Source organism: Arachis ipaensis, chromosome B9, assembly GCF_059453495.1.
Source record: "Arachis ipaensis isolate K30076 ecotype BB chromosome B9, ASM5945349v1, whole genome shotgun sequence".
Classification (NCBI taxonomy): Eukaryota; Viridiplantae; Streptophyta; class Magnoliopsida; order Fabales; family Fabaceae; genus Arachis; species Arachis ipaensis.
In genome coordinates this window covers 45,233,267-45,256,284 of record NC_142444.1, presented here as the reverse complement: position 1 = coordinate 45,256,284, position 23,018 = coordinate 45,233,267, and the positions used below count along the sequence as shown (strand labels likewise).

At 33.5% G+C, this 23,018-nt stretch overlaps 1 long non-coding RNA gene across 1 annotated transcript; it reads right to left on the bottom strand.

Moving 5' to 3' along the window:
• Positions 1-13,942: 13,942 nt before the first annotated feature.
• Positions 13,943-18,245, bottom strand: LOC148544514 (uncharacterized). The gene is made up of 3 exons (XR_015900159.1): positions 18,117-18,245; positions 17,144-17,195; positions 13,943-14,168 (listed from the first exon to the last, which is right to left on the bottom strand). It is a non-coding gene; the product is annotated as an uncharacterized LOC148544514 (long non-coding RNA).
• Positions 18,246-23,018: the final 4,773 nt, after the last annotated feature.

Here is a 23,018-nt window from a genome sequence, read left to right as displayed (position 1 = left end):
GTTTTCAGAATGGAGCATCCTATGTATATTCTATGATGGTCTGTCTGACTTGTCCAAGATGTCATTGGACCACTCTGCTGGAGGATCTCTTCATCTGAAGAAGACGCCTGCAGAAACCCAGGAACTCATTGAAATGGTTGCAAATAACCAGTTCATGTACACTTCTGAAAGGAATCATGTGAATAATGGGACAACTCATAAGAAAGGAGTTCTTGAGATTGATACTCTGAATGCAATATTGGCTCAGAACAAAATATTGACTCAGCAAGTCAATATGATTTCTTAGAGTCTGTCTGAAATGCAAGCTGCATCAGGCAGTACTAAGGAGGCTTCCTATGAAGAAGAAGCCTATAACCCTGAGAATCTTGCAATGAAAGAGGTGAATTACATGGGAGAATCCTATGAAAATACCTATAATCCTTCATGGAGGAATCATCCATATTTCTCATGGAAGGATCAACAGAAGCCTAATCAAGGCTTCAATAATAATAATAATAGTGGAAGAAACAGGTTTGGCAATGACAAACCTTTTTCATCATCTTCTCAGCAACAAACAGAGAATTCTAAGCAGAGCCACTCTAACTTAGCAACTGTAGTCTCTGATCTATCTAAGACCACTCTCAGTTTTATGACTGAAGCAAGGTCCTCTATTAGAAATCTGGAGGCACAAGTGGGTCAGCTGAGTAAAAGAGTTATTGAAATCCCTCCTAGTACTCTCCCAAGCAATACAGAAGAAAATCCAAAAAGAGAGTGCAAGGCCATAACTATAACCTACATGGCCAAACCTGGAGAGGAAGAAAAGGCAGTGATTTCCAATGAGAAAGACCTCAATGGACGTCCACTAGCCACTAAGGAGTTCCCTAATGAGGAACCAAAGGAATCTAAGGCTCATATAGAGACCATAGAGATCCCACTGAACTTATTGTTGCCATTCATGAGCTCTGATGAGTATTCTTCCTCTGAAGAGGATGAAGATATTATTGAAGAGCAAGTTTCTCAATATCTAGGAGCAATCATGAAGCTTAAATGCCAAGCTATTTGGTAATGAGAATTGGGAGGATGAAGCCTCATTGCTCATCAATGAACTAAATGATCTGGTTCAACTGAAGTTACCTCAGAAGAAACAGGATCCTGGAAAATTCTTAATACCTTGTACCATAGGCACCATAACCTTTAAGAAGGCTCTGTGTGACCTTAGGTCAAGTATAAACCTCATGCCCCTCTCTGTAATGGAGAAACTAGGGATCTTTGAGGTACAAGCTACAAGAATCTCACTAGCTATGAAGCACGGACACTTCGCTGAGTTATCGTGTCCGCGTGTCGGACACATTTCGGACACGACACTCGTCCGACACGCGTGTCTGCTGTGTCTAACCGTGTCTTAATAAAAAATAAAAAAATTTTCTCCAGACACGCCTGGACACACCTAAATACCATCACGTGTCTGCATGTCCAGTCTTATTCTTAACATATAATCTTAAAATAAATTTAGATATAGTATATATTATTATTTATTAAAACAAAAAATATTTTAAATACTTGATATAATTAAAATAAGACATTAAAAATAATTAACAATTTTAATTTATATTTTAATATCAATAAAATATCAAAATATCATTACAATTTATCTAAAAAATACTTTATATTTTATATATATGCGTGTCCCCGTGTCATGTAAGATTTTAAAATTCGCGTGTCGTCCGTGTCGTGTCGTGTCGTGTCCCGTGTCCGTGTCAGTGTCCGTGCATCATAGCTCACTAGAGATGGCAGACAATTCAAGGAAACAGGCTTATGGACTTGTAGAGGATGTCTTAGTGAAGGTTGAAGGCTTTTACATCCCTACTGATTTCATAATCCTAGACACTGGGAAGGATGAAGATGAATCCATCATCCTTGGAAGACCCTTCCTAGCCACAGTAAGAGCTGTGATTGATGTGGACAGAGGAGAGTTAGTCCTTCAATTGAATGAAGACTACCTTGTGTTTAAGGCTCAAGGATCTTCTTCTATAACCATGGAGAGGAAGCATGAAAAGCTTCTCTCAATACAGAGTCAAACAGAGCCCCCACACTCAACTTCTAAGTTTGGTGTTGGGAGGCCACCATTAAAGCTCTGAGTCTCTGTGAAGCTCTATAAGAGCTTCACTGTCAAGCTATTGACATTAAAGAAAAGCTTGTTGGGAGGCAACCTAATGTTATTTAATTATATTTATTTATTTTCCATTGTTATTTTATGTTTTCTTTAGGTTGATGATCATGTGAAGTCACAAAAACAACTGAAAAATCAAAAACAAAATGAAAAACAGCATGAAAAATAGCACACCCTGGATGACAGGCTTACTGGCATTTAAACGCAAGTAAGGATAGCAGAATGGGCGTTTAACGCACAGCTTGGCAGCATTCTGGGCGTTAAACGCTAGAATGGGTAGCACTCTGGGCGTTTAATGCCAGAAAGGGCTGTCTGGCACAGGCTGGCGTTAAACGCCAGAAATGGACATCTGGCTGGCGTTTAACGCCGGAAATGGGCAGCAGAGTGGCGTTTAACGCCAGGAAAGATAGTAGAGCTGGCGTTTAACGCCATGAAAGGTAGCAGAGCTGGCCTTAAATGCCAGATTTGGCACAGAATGGGCGTTTAAATGCCAGAATGGTGCAGGGACTCAAATTCCTTGACACCTCAAGATCTGTGGACCCCACAGGATCCCCACCTACCCCACTTCTTTTTCTCTCCTCTTCACACCTTTCTATAACACTCTTCCCCAAACACCATTGACCAATCCCATCAATAACTCTTCCCCAAACACCCCTCACCTATCAAATCCTACCCTCTTCTCCACAACCTCTTCACCACTCACATCCATCTATCATTAAACCCCACCTACCTCACCATTCAAATTCAAACCACTTTCCTCCCAAACCCAACCCCACATGACCGAAATCCCTCTCTCTCTTACCCTATAAATACCCCTCCTTGCCACCTTCATTTTCACACAACATACACACTTCTCTCCCTCTTGGCCGAAACACATACCCCCCCTCCATCTCCTCCATTTCTTCTTCTTCTACTCCTTTCTTTCTTCTTTTGCACGAGAACAAGCAAATCTTCTAAGTTTGGTGTGGGAAAATCTTAAGCTTTTTATTTTTCTATAACCACTAATGGCACCAAAGGCCGGAGAAACCTCTAGAAAGAGGAAAGGGAAGACAATTGCTTCCACCTCCAAGTCATGGGAGATGGAGAGATTCATCTCAAAGGTCCATCAAGACCACTTCTATGAAGTTGTGGCCAAGAAAAAGATGATTCCCGAGGTCCCCTTTATGCTCAAAAAGAGTGAATATCCGGAGATCCAAAATGAAGTTCGAAGAAGAGGTTCAGAAATCCTCACCAATCCCATTCAACAAGTTGGAATCTTAATGGTTCAAGAGTTCTATGCCAATGCATGGATCACTAAGAACCATGACCAAAGTGTGAACCCGAACCCAAAGAATTGGCTCACAATGGTTCGGGGGAACTACTTGGATTTTAGTCTGGAAAATGTGAGGTTAGCATTCAACTTGCCAATGATGCAAGGAGATCCTCACCCTTTCACTAGAAGGGTCAACTTTGATCAAAGGTTGGACCAAGTCCTTAGTGACATTTGTGTGGAAGGAGCTCAATAGAAGAGAGATTCAAGAGGCAAGCCGGTTCAACTAAGAAGGCTTGACCTCAAGCCCGTGGCTAGGGGATGGTTGGAGTTCATCCAACGCTCTATAATTCCTACTAGTAACCGGTATGAAGTTACAATAGACCGGGCTATCATGATCCATAGCATCATGAATAGATAGGAAGTAGAAGTTCATGAGATCATATCCCTAGAACTCTACAAGGTGGCGGATAAGCCCTCTACTTTGGCAAGGTTAGCCTTCCCTCATCTCATTTGTCACCTATGCAATTCAGTTGGAATTGTCAAAGAGGAAGAACTAGCCGCCATCACTAAGGTGGACCCGTTCTTTAATTTCCTTGTTCTTTATTTTCTATTTTTTCAAAAATTATGCTTTATGTTTTGTCTATGTTTGTGTCTTTAGTACATGATCATTAGTGTCTAGTGTCTATGTCTTAAAGCTATGAATGTCTATAAATCCATCACCTTTCTTAAATGAAAAATGTTTTTAATTGCAAAAGAACAAGAAGTGCATGATTTCGAATTCTATCTTGAAATTAGTTTAATTATTTTGATGTGGTGGCAATACCTTTTGTTTTCTGAATGAATGCTTGAACAGTGCATAATTTTGAATTTGTTGTTTATGAATGTTAAAATTGTTGGCTCTTGAAAGAATAAAGAAAAAGGAGAAATGTTATTGATAATCTGAAAAATCATAAAATTGATTCTTGAAGCAAGAAAAAGTAGAGAACACAAAAGCTTGCAGAAAAAAAAGTGGCAAAAAAAAAACAGAAAGAAAAAGAAAAAGCAAGCAGAAAAAGCCAATAGCCCTTTAAACCAAAAGGCAAGGGTAATAAAAAAGAATCCAAGGCTTTGAGCATTAATGAATAGGAGGGCCCACAGGAATAAAATCCTGGCCTAAGCAGCTAAACCTAGCCGTCCCTAACCATGTGCTTGTGGCGTGAAGGTGTCAAGTGAAAAGTTTGAGACTGAGCGGTTAAAGTCGTGGTCCAAAGCAAAAAGAGTGTGCTTAAGAGTACTGGACACCTTTAACTGGGGACTCTAGTAAAGCTGAGTCACAATCTGAAAAGGTTCACCCAGTCATATGTCTGTGGCATTTATGTATCCGGTGGTAATACTGGAAAACAAAATGCTTAGGGTCACGGCCAAGACTCATAAAGTAACTGTGTTCAAGAATCAATATACTGAACTAGGAGAATCAATAACACTATCTGAATTCTGAGTTCCTATAGATGCCAATCATTCTGAACTTCAAAGGATAAAATGAGATGCTAAAACTGTTCAGAGGCAAAAAGGCTACAAGTCCCGCTCATCTAATTGAAGCTAATCTTCATTGATAAGTTTGGAATTCATTGTATATTCTCTTTTTTTTAACCTATTTTGTTTTCAGTTGCTTGGGGACAAGCAACAATTTAAGTTTGGTGTTGTGATGAGCGGATAATTTATACCCTTTTTGCCATTGTTTTTACATAGTTTTTAATATATTTTAATTACTTTTTATTATATTTTTATTAGTTTTTATTCAAAAATCACAGTTCTGGACTTTACTATGAGTTTGTGTATTTTTCTGTGATTTCAGGTATTTTCTGGCTGAAATTGAGGGACCTGAGCAAAAATCTGATTTAGAGGCTGAAAAAGGACTGTAGATGCTGTTAGATTCTGACCTCCCTGCACACGAAATGGATTTTCTGGAGGTACAAAAACCCAATTGGCACGATATCAATTTCGTTGGAAAGTAGACATCCTGGGCTTTCCAGCAATATATAATTGTCCATACTTTTCCCGAGATTTGATGGCCAAAACTGGCGTTCAAAGTCAGCCTAAAACATCTTGGCGTAAAACGCCCAAACTGGCACCAGAATAGGAGTTAAACGCCCAAACTGGCACCAAAGCTGGCGTTTAACTCCAGGAACAGCCTAAGAACGAAAAAACTTCAATGCTCATCCCAAGCACACACCAAGTGGGAACCAGAAGTGGATTTCTGCACTATCTGCACTTAGTTACTCATTTTCTATAAACCCTAGTAACTAGTTTAGTATAAAAACTACTTTTAGAGATTTATTTTACATCTTGGACCATATGATGTAACTTTTACACTTTGAGACCTCCATGGGAGGCTGGCCATTCGGCCATGCTTACCCTATTTTCACTTATGTATTTTCAACGGTGGAGTTTCTACACCCATAGATTAAGGTGTGGAACTCTGCTGTTCTTCATGAATTAATGCAATTACTACTATTTTTCTATTCAATTCACGCCTACTTCTTCTCCAAAATATACTCTCATACTTAGTTCAGTTAAGTCAGAATGAAGGGGTGACCCGTGACAATCACCCAATCTTCGTTACTCGCTTAGCCAAGGTCGCGTGCCTGACAACCACAAAGCGATCTACATGATGTTCAACGTAGTCATTGGACGACAGCTGGAGTATATTCTCTTGGGTTTCTAATCTAAGATTAGAACTTTCGTGGTATAGACTTGAATTACTGGCAGCCATTCCTGGGATCCGGAAAGTCTAAACCTTGTCTGTGGTATTCCGAGTAGGATCCAGGATCCGGAAAGTCTAAACCTTGTCTGTGGTATTTCGAGTAGGATCTGGGAAGGGATGACTGTGACGAGCTTCAAACCTGCGAATGTGGGGCACAAGTGACAGTGTGCAAAAGAACAATGGTTCTATTTCGACGCTAGCGGGAACCGACAGATGATTAGCCGTGCAGTGACAGCACATATGGATTCGTTTTCATCCGAGAGGATCATACATCTTGCCATGGAAGGAGGTAACGCATGGTCGGAAGGAGGCAGTAGAAAAGTAGAAGTTCAGAAGCAACAAACCATCTTCAGACGCTTATCTAAAATTCCCACCAATGAATTACATAAGTATCTCTATCTTATTTTCTGTTTTATTTCTATTTTAATTATCAAAATCTCATAACCATTTGAATCTGCCTGACTGAGATTTACAAGGATGACCATAGCTTGCTTCAAGCCGACAATCTCCGTGGGATCGACCCTTACTCACGTAAGGTATTACTTGGACGACCCAGTGCACTTGCTGGTTAGTTGTGCGAAGTTGTGTAAAAGAGTTGAGATTACGATCGTGCGTACCAAGTTGTTGGCACAGTCGAGATCACAATTTTGTGCACCAGTGGTTCAAAGGTATGTTGTGGAGGTGGTTCATAAGCATAGGGTGGGGCTTGTTGGGAACTACAAGGGGGTCCACCATATCTATCATCTTGGTACGCACCTCGGAATGGTTCTTGACCATAGTAATTTGGTGGGGGTTGGTTGTCACGAAAAGGTCCACCATAACTATTGTCTTGGCATGCATTATAGAATGGTCGTTGTCCATGGTACCTTGGAAGGTGTTGTTGCCGAAAGGGTTGATCAAATCCTCGTGGCTCCTTCCATCTTTGATTGTTTCGACCTTGATGCATGTTCCTGTTATAGCTTCCATTCTTTACAACAACATTAGAACCAAACTCAAAGCGACAAGGAAGAGAATTCATAGTAACTAATGAAAATTAAAAACAAAAATAAAAACAAATAAACAAGCAAAAACAAATATTTACAATAACCAATAATAAGGCACACAGTTGCAATTCCCCGGCAACGGCGCCATTTTGAACGATCGGATTTTTTCCCAGTAAAGAAATTCACAAATAAATTCTTGTTACAAGTATAGTTTCTAAACCAATCAATAATCCTTTCGTACAAAAGTTTGGTTGTCACAAGTAAAAAAACCCAATAAAATTTAATAACCGAAGTATTGAAACATCGGGTCGTCTCTCAAGGAATTGCAGGGTAGTATGATTTATTATTGATTATGAAAAAGTATCATTTTGGGTTTTTGTATTAGGGAACAAGAAAAAGTAAGTTGCAAGAATTAAAGTAAATTAATTATCATGAAAACCATTGCAAGGTATAAGAACTGAAAATCCCATCCTAGTTATCCTTATCAAGTGTGATGAGAATTGTTTATTGCTCCCACTTAGTTAACCCTTACTAAATAAAGAAAAGTCAAGTGGACTAATCAATGGGATTCCTCAAGTCCTAGTCAACTCCTATGGAAAGACTAGCTTTAGAGGGATCCAAATCAATCAGCAAATTCTAATTTTCAATCAACAACTGAGTTTGATAACTCAAGTGTCACCAATTACTCAACCAAAGCGAAGGGGAAAAAATCTAAATTAAATTAAAAGCATCAATAACATGAATTTGAAGAAAGCAATCTTAAATCTGAAATACCTCGAGTTGTATTAAGTAGAGAATCAAATTAACATCGAGTTCATAAACCAATATTGAGAAAATAAACAAACTAAAGTAATAGAATAAATAAAAGTAGAAGAGAACATAAATTAAAGGAACATTGAACCTAGAATTGAGGAGAAACAATCCTAAAACTAAGAGAAATCCTAAATCCTAAAACCTAGAGAGAGGAGAGAGCCTCTCTCTCTACAAAACTACATCTAAAACCCTAAAATTGTGAATTATGAATGAATGATTGATGAATTGTTGATTCTCCCATTATGTAGTCTCTATTCTGTGTTTCTGGGCTTGGATTTGGACCGAAAAGGAGCCCAGAAATCGCTAGGGGCGAATTCTGCAACTTTCTGCACGTGGCGTCTGTCACGCGTGCGTGTCAGTCACGCATGCGCGTCTTTTGGAAATTTTCCTTGTCAAGCGTGCGTGTTAGTCACGCGTACGCATCGCTTGTGCTTTGTGCTAGGCACGCATCTGCGTCGTCCATGCGTGCGCGTCACTGTCATTTTCTTCAAAACTTCATTTTCGCGCATTCCTTCCACTTTCGCATGTTTTCTTTCTGTCCTCTAAGCCATTCCTGCCCTATAAAGCTTGAAAATACTTGACACACAGATCACGGCATCGAATGGTAATAAAGGATAATTAACATTTTTAAGGTCTAGGAAACATGTTTTCACATATATCACAGAATAAGGAAGGAATTGTAAAACTATGCAAATTATATGAATAAGTGAGTAAAGACTTGATAAAAACCACTCAATTGAGCACAAGATAAATCATAAAATAGTGGTTTATCAGAGCTCTTTCTCTAGAAAACCTAACTAGAACATAGTAAAACTAAACCTAAATTCTACTTACTCTTCTCTCTTGAATCCCCTTCTTAAATACTTGAAGAATCTGATGTTTAGGAGCCTTTTGGGGTATGGAACGCGACCTCACGTGCATTTTTAATGAGTCATGTGCAGCCAAGAATGCATATGAATGAAGTGGAGCATAAGCATAAATCGTGTATATGCATGAGATGATGCGTATGCATCCTTGCAGTAGTGGACATCCTTAAGTTTCTTCATGCATATCCCTTCTTGCTCATGCTTTCTTCAATCTTTTAGATCAGTAATGCCCCCTAAAACCTAAAATATATCAAATAAGAACACATTACAACATCAAATAGAATAAAATTAACGAATTAGAGTCCTGAAAAGCATTATTTTAATATGTAAAAAGTGTGCAACGAAAGTGATAAACATCATAACTTTTAGTACAATTTGAAATGGTAAAATAGAGGTTATCAAGAGGGCAATAACCTGGTTCACGCGATGTCTAATATGGCTAACTCTAATAGTTTAGGATCAAGATGGTGTGTCAAGCAGCCTAGAATCATAGCAAACATCCATAGAAAAGAATTTTCATCATCCTTTGTCCATGGTTTCTGGGGTAGTTGCATCAGTCCTGGAGGAGAATTGAATGGTGCATCCCATCCCTATTTGGTTGTATCAAGGCTTGAGCTCATTTCAATTTATAATAAGATGTGTATAGGACTTAGCCAACGTGGTAGTTTTATAGGCAGCTTAGCAATCTTTTCATCAAGAATGGTAGCTCTGTATACCATTTTTGAGTTTCTTGCTAATTTGTTTTATATTGGTGTAGAGACTAAAATTTGTTCAATTAACCAGTTTGGAATACTTATTTTATCATATTAAAGTCTTAGCCACGTTACTTTATCATTGGGGATGCTATGTTACACTGTAACATTTCATGTCAACACAATATTAACGGTTGTTGACTTAGAGACGAATAAAATTCACAATTTATAAATTCAGTGACTAATTTAATTATTTTCAAAAATTAAAGACTATTTTAATGAGCACTAAAAGTTTTTGGGACCAAACCATCATCTTTGAGGAATAACAAGAGAAAATAAAGCGAAAAGTGTTCAAAATTAGAAATTATTTTTTATTTGGAAAAATAATTTCTGTATCTCTTCAATATTGACATTTAGGGTGATATATAGTATTGTAGACGTTCAGAATTGTAGAGAAATTCCTGACACAACACACAGGTAGCCTGCTGCATGCATGGCATCTTCTGCTCAATACGCAGGATGCAAGTTGCAGGCGCCTGGGAACCAACATTCACTAACTTTTTCAGAGGTTGCGACTAGCTTTATCAACATGCAAGTCGTGTGTTGTCAGTTTGTAGGCTGCGTGTTGGTCTTGCTTGCATGCAGGAGACAACATGTGCTTGCAGAACAGCAATACCTACAGTCGCTCATCAATCCATCCAAATTATAAATTAAAGAAATATATTACTCATTCACGTATCTATGTTTGCATATTTAGTGAATTTCAGTCTATGCATGGCATTAAGATCCAAACTACGCATACAAGGTAGAACATTGAAGGGTTGACTATCTATGGATAGAACTACTACATTTTGCACGACTGCTTGACCTGCCTCGTCACCATCCTCGTTCTTGTCACCGGTGTCATAGTTAGCTTCAAAATTCTCTTCGTTATCATTATTCATCCCTTCATATGCTTCAAGCTCTATCATCTTCTATGTCTGAGTCATGTTGAATCTCATCCGTATCTATATGATATGTTTGAACTCAACATACAACTCAATCTTTGGCTGTTGCACTTGAGTTTTCTAATGAATATGAAATATATGTTGCATACTTGTTTTGTCAACGATGGACATAGTATCAAACTGTATTAGCCTGTCGAATACGGTAACGAAATTTCTGTACAAAATATTGCTTACCTTCTTTAAAATATCACTCTTTATACTTTGACAGTTATTATACTACAGCTCTGCAAATGTTATAGTGCATGGAATAACAAAAAAAAAAACGGATTCTTACACACAAAACTCATATCCTCATGTGTATTTTGTATAATCTCACTGTTGTAATACACCAGTATATTTGCGCTATCCTCCATTACACCACCAACACACTAAAACAACTCTCCTGACAATAAAATAAAATAGTAACAACCTTTGTGTTATAGGCAGAGTTTTCAGGTAACACACAGAACATTCAACACGCTGGTCACATATTGCATTAGCATTCAATCACCAAACAACACATGGGAAAAATGCAACTTGCGTCTTGCAACATGTAACCTCTGTGCTAGAATACATGTCCTGTGTGCTAGTCCAACATGCCACTTGCGTGTTGGGCCTGCTCCCTCTATGGCATTTATCCACCTGCAGTTACACTTAATTAGCCCATTTTAAATAAAAATACACCAATCTTTTTCATATTTAAAAAAATGAGCCTTCAAAATTTCAATTTTTATTTTGATAGATATTGCAAAATAGTGTGTGAAACACACACATATTGGATAGAATGGTTTTTCACAGAAAGTTGAAAATTGACAATAAACTCTGGATTGACATTATGCTCCTAAAAATTGTACTTTTGCAATTAAAATCATATTTTTTTCTACCATATGTCCTTATTGGATCGACAATATGTCTCTTGTTGATTCTATTTTTATGAATAAAAATTAATTTCTTACAATACTCCCTTGGCGAATTATTTGTCACAGGCATCCCTATAAATTTGATAAATACTAAATCATCCCATATCTGAGTTACTCACCAATACTAAAACAAGAACAATGCTACATGATTAGTAAATATTGTTATTTTCAGTCAGCATTTGACTAGTAATAACTTACACCTTTATTTATAGACATTTTGTACGCAAGAGACATATAATTTACACTTATATTTATTAGGGTAAAGTACTAAATTGGTCTTTTACGTTTGGGCGTAATTCTGTTTTGGTCCTTAAGATTTAAAGTGTCCTATTTGAATCCAAAAAAGTTTCATTTAGCTTTAATTTAGTCCCACCAGAGGTCAAAGATAAATAATTAACAAAATGTCCTACATGACAGTAGTATAAGAACAAGGTCAATAATCTAGAGAATAAGTACAAGCTCCAGAGACACAAAATCAACCGTGGATGCATCAATACATTTATTTATCATTTTTCTTATAATTAAAATGAAATATTTTCTATAAAACTAAAAAAATGTTAAATACATGTATTGATGCATCTACGGTTGATTTTGTGCCTTTGGAGCTTGTACTTATTCTCCAAATTATCGACCTTGTTCTTATACTGCTGTCATGTAGGATATTTCATTAATTATTTATTTTTGACCTCACGGTGGGACTAAATTGAAGCTAAATGAAATTTTTTTGGATTCAAATAGGACACTTTAAACTTGAAGAACCAAAACATGATTACGCCCAAACGTAGGAGACTAATTTAGTACTTTACCCTATTTATTAAAATTTTCCACACACAAATCAATATAATTTGTCTCCATATTTTTTAGAATTTGTACATTTAAATTAATAAAATTTATTTGTTAAAATAATTTAATATTTATGCTGAACAAATAATAATTAAAAATATTAAAAATTGCTTATCTATTTTTTTTAAAATAAAATATAAAAAAATTAGCCTCAAAATTTCCTAAGTACATACATACATATATCCGTTTCTTTATGCACTTTTGATTTGTTTCTTGAAAAAGTAGTTTTGTATCATAAGAACGTGCCAAGGAATAGAGCTGTTACTGTTACTGTTACAGGTGACCATATTTATCATGTCAATACTAATCAGTTATGTTTATGTTTGCATCGTTGTTCGAGAAAGCTATCAAGTTATGAGAACATCATCAGTCAATATTGTCTGTGCCAAACTCAAATTAAAGAGCATGAATATTAATAATTTAATATTACTTTCTTTTTAATATCTCTATTCTTTCGGTAAGATTTTGGGTTTTCGCAATCTGCATTGCATAGCCTTTTATTTTTTATTTTTTTATTTTTTTTCTCAAAAAGTTGTTTATTAGGTCCGTTATCAATGACCTATTGGAGTAATATTTGAAAATTAAAAATATTCCGTAGATATTAAAATTTAATCATTAAATTAATTATTATACATTTATATATAAATATATATATTTATATATTTTTATTGTATATTTTAGGATGTATATAATTTATATTTTTATTTTATTGTTTATTTTCATAATTTTATGAAAAAATAATGAAACAATAATTTAATTTTAATTTTTCTGATAATTTTAAAAATTAAAAATACTGAAAATAAAAAAAATAGAAACATAAACCAAATACATTCTTATATTCAATATATATATATATATATATATATATTATTTGAAATTAGTAAAATTGATTTCAACATATTATATGTTAACCATTTTTAGAATTTTTCTTTTTATAAATGAAATAAGATTTTAAGTTTTATTATTGCTGTATTACAATTTTTAAGCTGGTTTAATTTATTCTCTCCTTTAGTATTCTATATATCTTTTTGAAAATTAAGTGACAAAAATAACACTCAAAACAAAATAAAATAATGTTGTATTTATTCTTGTACATACTACCAAATATAAATATGTATTCATATTTTTCACCCACACGTAGTTAACTACTTTTTTCACCAAAACAAACAAATTATTCTTCTTATAATTTGACATAGTCCTTCTCCTTTATACGGTTATGCCACTCTGCCAACAGCAGTTCAATCGAAATGTTCGTAATGGATTACCGTAATTCATTGATAAAAATATTATAAAGTACCGATTTAATAAATAAAACAATTTTAAAAATTAATTTTTTTTTATAAATTTAAGAGTGAAACTCAAACCTAAAATCTGTATGTAAAAAAAAAAATATGTCATTTGAGTTATAACACGTTTATTCAGATATAAAATTTAAGGCAATATAACTAATTAACTATCAATTATATATGGTATACCTTAAACCAATATTTACACCACATTTTCCTTCATGTTAGAAAAGGAAAAAGAAAAACTTGGATATACCAATGCGTTGTTTGGGAAGTAAGTTACATCACATTAGATTAAGATGTGGTAAAGTGAGGTGCATTGTGTCTGAGGCTGTTCCCTCACACACTCCCAAAAGAATATGAAAAGCAGAAATAAAAGTTGAGGAATATGGAATATCAGCCGCGACAACCTAGTGTAAAATCTGACAATTCATGTAAATATTTGAGTTATTGAGGTTAAATCTTTTCCAAATGAAAAAACAAAAAGGAAAAAACAAAGGTTAAATTAAAGCAGAGTCCAAGCTAAGTCTTCTCTGGTCTCATATCTCAAAGCAACAGTAATCACTAATCAGTGAGACAGAGTAACTATCATATCCATCTGCAGGTCTTGGGATTATTGCATCTATGGCAACATCCTAGAATAAAAAAAAGGAATAAATCATTATTTATATTTGAAAAAATAAAATGGAAATAACTTTAATAATAAAAATTATAAATTAATTTAACATAATTATACCAAATATTCGATAAAATTATTTATTAAATTATTTTAATAATTTTACAAAATTAATCCAATTCTTAACAAATATAAAAATAATTTATTTTATTTTTTATGAACTAAAATATCAATTATTAAATTTTTTATATTACAATAATAGTTTATCAAAATGAAAAATTATGTGCATGTTATTTATCACATATCTATGGTTAGGAGAAACCATGCATTTAAAGGATATAACATAGAAAATCTAAATATAACTCATGAAATAGAAATAATTCTATGTTTTCAATAAATCATATAGATAATTAAAAATTACAAAATATAGTGTTATTTATAAAAAAAAAAAGTTCTTATAATAAATGTTTAAATATTTTATTGGTCTCTATAATTTTGCTAAATTTATAATTTAATTTTTATATATTTTTTTAATTGAATCTTTATACTACTTTTAGTTTTGTAATTAGGTCATTATCAATACAAAAAAATGTTAGAGTTAATAAAATATTTTTTCGTAAATTAAAAATTTAATTAAATCTTTGACCACATATTTTTTGAAAAAAATATTTTATTAATTTTAATATTTTAGATATGAAAATGACTTAATTATAAAATTAAAAATAATATAAAAATTTAATAAAAAAATATAAAATTTAATTATAAATTTAGTAAAACTATATAAACCAATAAAATAATTAAACTTATAATAAAATAAAAATAAAAATAAAAATATAACATCCAATACATTATTAATTTACTACCGTACTAAAACAATTAGAACATAATATATTAATATTCGAAGTTGCCGTAATGAACTATAAGATTTTGAAAAAACTATCGCTACAAAAATTAGTTTATATGATAGAAGAACTCCAATTTTATGTGACTCTTTTTCAAGTGTTGACTCTCGGTAGGAGATTTTTTTTTTAGATATTAGTCTCGCGAGGATTCATAATATATAGTATTTTTTTAAGAGTAAGCATCTCAATGGCTCTATTCTGTGACACTTTATTCATTGACATTTTTCTTGATCTTTTGATGGTAAAAATTCTCTGCAGATAGTTCTTTTCGGTTGGCCAACTCTTCACAAAAACACTAATATAATGAAGGATTAAGTATTATTTTGGTCTCTAAGATTTATGGTCAAAATTAAATTTGTTTTTAATCTTTTTTTTTTTTAATTGACCTCAACGTTTTATTTGGTACTAAATTCGTTCTTTCAACATTTATCGAACAAAAATACCCTTATATTTTTTCTTAGTCTAATCACATCGTTCACCACCACCACCACCACCTTTATTACTAACAATTATTCCTCTTCTCATATCTGTTCATTTTAATCCATCAACAACATAACACAACATAACATTTAAATTTAAAAATTCACAAATAATATCAACACCCTCATTTATTTCAAAGAGATTGAGAAGAGAGTGAGACTGTCGAGAAGAGAGGGAGAAGCGAGAAAACGAGAGAGCGAGAGAGAAGTTCAAAATCGTGGCCACCACCATCGAAACCGCCGTCGCTGTTGCTCTTGGAAATTGCCGCCAGTGGAAGCAGAGAAGTTTCTGCAAACGCTAACAGAGAAGCAGAGAATCTCAGCCTCAACGTTCACCACTATCTCCAACGCTTCAAAAATTTTTGTTTTAAATGCAACATTAAATCTTTCAAATCCAACAATAACAACAACAACAACAACAACAAAGCATTCAAATTTTAAAAAAAATGAAAAACTTAATCAATTATAGAGAGATACAAACGAGATCCAGAGCGAAGTAGACTCAGCAAGGTCATCGGAGAGAGTCGTCGACAGACGACAAGGTAAATGGTGACAGTGATGACGGCGCCATGACCGACGCCGAAGAGGAGGACGACGATGGCGGAAAGGATGTCCTTCAATGGCGAGGCGAGGCAAGGGTGCGGCGCGGCGAGGCGAGGGTGCGGCGTGGCGAGGCGAGGGCGACCGTCAATCTCGACGGAGCGGAGGAGTCCTCAATGGCAGATTTCTACCGTGGTTTTTCCTTTGAACACATGCAACAACACATGCAAGGATGCTCATGAGGAAGAGGAGCAGGTTCGGTGGGTTCAGGAGAAAGAGGAGGAGAATTAGAATATGTGAAACGTTAGTGGGATAAGGGGGTATTTGAAGAAATGGGGTATTTTTGATATTTAAAAAACAAAATATTCAAAAGGACGATTTTAATACCAAATAAAATGTTGGGGACGATTTTAAATAAAAAATAAGATTTAGGACGAATTCGATTTTGTTCTTGAATTTTAGAGACCAAAATAGTACTTATTCTTATAATAAACTATAAAACTTTAAAAAAAAAAATATTACCATAAAAATTAGCTAATATGATAAAAGAGTTCAAAGCCTTATAAAATTCTTTTTGAGATGTTGGCAGTCCATGTAAAACTCTTATTCAACTTTTAGGCTGCGTTTGTTTCTAAGAATAGGACAGGACAAGACACTGAGAACAGGACAGGAGAAGACACTGATAGACAGAAATACAAAATTTTGTGTTCTTGTATTCTGTTTGGTGATAAACTAGAACAAATTATGAAAATCTAATTTATTCTCATTTTTTTTTATTCAAAAAATTTGAGATGAAAAATATAATAATAAAAATATATAATTATAAAAAATTAACAAAAATAATGAAAAAAATGAAAAATAAGTTGTATCCCTTGTTAGTGTCCCTGTCAGGATAGACACAAAATATACTAATTTAGTGTCTCTGAACACACTGTCTCTGTCTATGTCTCATCTGCTAAACATGATTTTGTGTCTTTGTGTCTATGTCTCAATGTCCTGTCTCTATAAACAAATGCAGCCTTAAATATGTACAAACCAAACAGTATTTGTGCTCTACTATGTAGTGACTCAACCTTTTCATATTTTTTCTATCTCCACCAAAGGTGTCGCATAACCTTTTTTTACCTGCAAAATAAAATTTCACCAAATACTATTTTATAAATCCGAGAAAACATGAGAAAGAATCCTTCTCTCAACTTAATTAAATGTTATTTCAAATAATTCTAACTCTACTTCTAGGTTCTAGCTCTGTTCCTCACTTGTCATTATTCTAAAGCTCCTCTTGTTTATGTCTCAATCTTATATTATTAAATTATTGCTTTGGCATAGTAAAAATTTAATCCTCCTTAATTTGAGAATGACATTAATGTTTTTGATTGATTCAATAATTGCAAGATTTTGTCGCATGACATTGTGCAATTATTGCAAGATTTTGTGGCTAGTGAAAGACTTCAATTATCATCATCATCAGTTGATGTCTTGATGAAGGCTGTTAGAAATGGAATTCCCTCAATGAAACTAAAAAAAATAATAGAGGATTAAACAGCTTCATCCACCAATTATTAAATGGTTGAAGGTCAATACTGATAATTCTTGCTTGGGAAACTTGGGGGCAAAATCTCGTGGCAGATCTGCTTGTCTTTGTTTATTTTTTTTGTTAGTGCTAGGAAACAATGAAAATTTTGAATAACATGAACAATTGCCAATCAAATGAAATACACTACACCTTAATTTAATGCTACTAATTAAATTTACTCTTTTAACCCTATTAATTCACATTATTTACACATTGTTCAAAAATTTTGTTGGTTACCTATATTTTTTCTTTTTTTAATGAATAAATTGAAGTATGCAAAAAACAGAACTATTAAATATTAATCAATTACAATGACATTCAAGCAGCAAGCTTCACAAAAACCATTTAACTGCAACTCTAAAAACTATAACCAAATCACAACAATCACACTTATAATTAAGTTCACAATCCAAATATCAAAAGAAAAATATTGAACAAAGTGCTACGTAATTAATTAACAAAAAACTTACAACGTATCATGTGCTGATTTGGTAGAAACCATAGGGGCGATGTGTATGCTACTTGCCATTAAATCTTGGGGTTGGCCTCATTTATTTATACCCTTAAACTTTGGGGCATATATTGGTCCATGGTCATCGCATTGCCTCATTTGGAATTTATTTTTATCTTCTTAGCTTTTATGTTCCTAGATATCATCATCATATGGATAGAATGGAATTACTTTGTTGCATCACTTTATCTTTATTGTAATAAATAATTAATAAGCGATGAATTATGTAAAGGTAAACCATGTTTCACACTTTGAAAATATATCTCTGGGACTTAGAGTAATAGATCTGATTTCTTCAAACCATTCTTTAGGATTTGAATTTCCGACGGTGCGAGTAAAGCGCACACAAGGCTTACCTCACTTTCATTAAGATAATTCCTAATGCGATTATATTACGTTATACCGAAATTAACTATAAAGTCAGCTATTAATATAAAATATATATTAAAATATAAATATATATTAAAAATAAATTAAATTCATACATATATTTATACAAAAATACATTAATAATTAATTTTAATAGCTAATTTTAGTATATAAATAACATTTTTATTCCTAATGTATACATATTATTAAATGGTTTGATATTTAGAACTAAGGTTCTGAGAACCGAATCGGTCATCGAACCATTTTAGTTACTGATTCATTGATTTATTGGTTCAATTGGTCCAACCGTGATTCAACTGAAAAAACCGTTTTGAAATAAAAAATATAAAATAATAAATAAATTATAAATAAATATTTTAAAATATAATTATAGTTTAATATATATCTTAAACTATCTTCCAAATTTAAAACACTACATGAAATGTCATCGACTAAAACCATATGATCTTATCAAAATATACTATAAAACTAAAATTAAACATAGAATTACAAGTCATCATCTAGATTTTCAATGATACAAAAAATTAAACAATTTTGATTCCAATAAATTAGAATAGAAATTGAAACTCTATATTGGCTGACTTGTGTTTCATAACCCTCTGGAAGTTTGATAATGAAAGAATGAGCATTGGCTACTCTTGTAGCTTCTTCAATCTCAACTTGGTCAGCATCAGATCTTTCTAAGAGCATGTTTTCTCTAATTGTTATCGCAAACAAAGCCAATTCTTGATTCACTAGTCCTATTTGCTGCCTCAACCATTTTAGCTTCAAACTCTTAACATCATTCCCATCTAACAAAACTTGTCTTACATACAATTTCTTCAATTAATTAGTGTCACATAACATACTATACCATATCATATGGCTTTTGATTAATATGCATAACTTCAGTTCCAAATTTTTTGACAAGCAAATAAACTACATACTAAACAAGAATGCAACTTTACTTAGCCATCACTCAAATTGAGAAATTGTAACTTTTAAGTTTACCTGATAGAATCTCTCTATGAGGGACACAACCATGCTCTTTTCGGAGCCACTGCTGAGCAATCCTCAGTGCAGATGAGTAACCTTGCAGTGCTCTATTCTCCCCCAACAAATGCCAGCAGCCCAACACCACTCTGATTTGAACAATAGTCTGCAAAAAAAAAAAGCCTCAACATCATCAACAACAATCACAACACCACCCCAGATGAAAAAAAGTTAAAAGAAGCTCCCAAGATTAATACTTTGGTGTATTATTGACCTGTTCAACAATGTTGCCTGCTGGAGAAAGAACTTCTTGCCTTTTAGCAGAGAGCTTGGCCAAAGTGGTGTGTGAATGGCTCCAATGACAGCTATAGAATAACAAATCCATTTTTAGTAATAATTTCAACACAAAATCAATTATTTGATTTCTATTCACAATTTCACATTCAGAAATTAAAAAAAGCAGCAACAGAGTATCAAATCTATTTTTAGCAATATTCAACAACACAAAATCAATTATTTGATTTTCCTTCACAATTTCACATTCAAAAATTAAAAAAGGCAGTAACAGAGTAACATAAATCAATTATTCAACATTATTATTACAAAAAAAATTAATACCTAGGCTAGAAGCTGGATCCTGGAAGGATGGAACAGGGCAGAGCTGGCGAGGGTGTGAAAGTGGCTGGGGACAGTGGCCGACGTGGTGGTGTAGAACAGAGCTGGCACCGGCAGGAAGTGACTGCGCGACGGAGGCAAGAGGCCAGACTGGCGACAGTGGATTCGATTTTCGAAGCTCAAACGGTGGTGGCTGGACAGACGTTGCGCCGTTGCCTTCGAAGCTCGAAGTTGGGACGGCGGTGGTGACTGGACGGACATGCGTCGGCGGCTTCGATGAGGTTGAGATGAATTGGGGCTAGAGTCTGGACTCTGGACTGCTGCTTCGCGTTGTGGAGGCTGAAGACTAGAAGGAAGAGGGGTTATAGAACTTAGGGTTGCCATCCCTACATAGCGAAACGCAGCGTTTTTGTTAAGATTCAAAAATTGGTCGGGTCATGGTTCGGTTCGACCGACCGGTTCTTGGCCGGTTCAACGATCCAATGGCGGTTTTGAAATTTGCCGGTTTTGCCTTCTGTCCGAATCGTAATTGATAGCGGTTCGCAGTTCGACCGGTTTTCAGAACCTTGTTTAGAACACCACAGATGATAGAAAAGAGAATTCCAATTTAATGTTGTATAAGAGGAAAAGTAAATTTCTCCTCTTAGAAAAGAGAGAAGCCGGTTTTTTGTTCAAAAACCAAGGCAACAAGCGGCTTGATTAGGAGTGCACGTGGAGTCACATGAAGTCGGATTTGTCTTGATTTAAATTCGGCCTTACATAATGACCGAATCTATTTTTTAGATTTTTATTCAGTTCTAGACCCGATAAAATCACACTATTTTCGGGCTATATTAAAATCGAATCTAAATTGAGTGAAATTCAGATCTTGATAAATTTAATGTCAAAAAATTATGATGCACTTATTTATAAAATAGAAAAAAACATACTTGTTCATTGAAAAGTTGATATCCATACTTGAATTTGAATTTGTTCATAAATTATAATTCCATGCTTCTTTGATCTACTTTTTAAAATAAATGTGATTAAAAATAAAATAATAAGCTTATAATTAATGTAACGTAATATTAAAATTAATTTAAAATATATATACCTTTTTTAGTCTTCTAAGAAGCATATGAGTCAGGTAAAATTGGGTTCGCCTTGACCTGAATTTAACTTTAAATAATGTCCAAATTTATTTTTAAGATCCTTATCCGATTATAAATTTAGTAAAATCATACCAAGTTAGTCTCAAAATATTTTGGTCCGAATTGAATCTTCGGACCAGACCGTTATGTGCATCCCTAAGCCAAAATAAGAGACATTTAAATTTGTTACAAATATCTAATATCTACTAACCACATATCAACATAATTTAAAAAAAAGTTAAATAAAAATATATACTCGATAGTAAATATTAGAGAAGACGATTGGAATGTAGAAGCAATAACATAATCAAAATATTTTTAAAAAATTGGAAAAGACGGTTGGAAAGAATAACATAATATTTTGTTACTCTGTAAATAATATTTACATACATTTTTTTCGCAATTTTTTTAATTTTTTTTTTTAAATTTAAACTTTTCTAACAAAAACTAATATTTTTTAGCGTTCAAAAAATATTCCAAATTAATTCAACTCTTGTTTTTAATTATTTGCAAAATATTTTTAAAATTCAAATACCACTTTCAAACTCTCAAAATCCAAATCAAAATTTCATACTACTAAATACATTTCAAATTCTAAACTCACAAAATTTTTATAATTTTAATTTTCAAGTTTCTTATAATTGTTAATTTTTCATTTTTCAACCACATAATTAAAATTCACAAACATCTCATTATTCATCCCTAACTATATTTAGCCTATCGATCGAAAATATAAATCCAATATTCATAATGTTATTTTCAACTCAATTCAGTGCTTCAATACATGACTCAGTTGGTGTTGGTAGTTCTTTTAACCCATCGACTCAAACTCCAATACATTTGAGTCCAAATTCGCAATATGCGAATGTTGTCAACTCTTGTGTGTGTATTAGATGCTATAGGCCTCAACGATAACAAAATTAAAAATCGTAAACAAGATAGCATCCAACACTAGCAATGAGAAGAGGATGATATGTTGATTAGTGCATTGTTGAATTTATCAACAGATCCTATAATTGGTACCATCCAAAAAAGTGAAATATTTTGGAATTAAATTAACGGCTTCTGTGAAAAATTTAACGCTGACATGAAAAAGGGGACAATTACAACTAAGAAACAATGGTATAAAATTAATAAGACAGTTGCACAATTTTCTAGTTTCTACGATCAAGCTACTCGAAATATAAGGAGTGGTTCGAACTTTGAAGATATTAAAGTGTTTTTCTATAATCTCTATTCCATAAATTATGATAAAAATTCACTTTTAAGAAACATTCAAATATGCTTCGTTTGGAAGAAAATGAAAAATCTAACTACCAACTTAAAGTGGAACTTCTAAGAGAACCAAAATTAGTGCAATTAGAGCATACTTATTATCATCTAATTCAAAAACACCATTGACTAAAGAAATTGGTGTGGGCTCTTCCGTTTGTCCACAAGGATCATAGAAGGGTGAGAAAAAAATATCAATGGTTTAAAAATAGGGTAAAGTACTAAATTAGTCCCCTACGTTTGGGCGTAATCCTGTTTTGGTCCTTAAGGTTTAAAGTATCCTATTTGAATGCAAAAAAGTTTTATTTAGCTTCAATTTAGTCCCATCGTGAGGTCAAATTCAAATAATTAATAGAATATCCTATATAACAGCGGCACAAGAATAAGGACGATAATTTGGAGAACAAGTACAACCTCCAGAGGCACAAAATCAACCGTAGATGCATCAATATATTTATTTATCATTCTCCTTAGTTCTATAG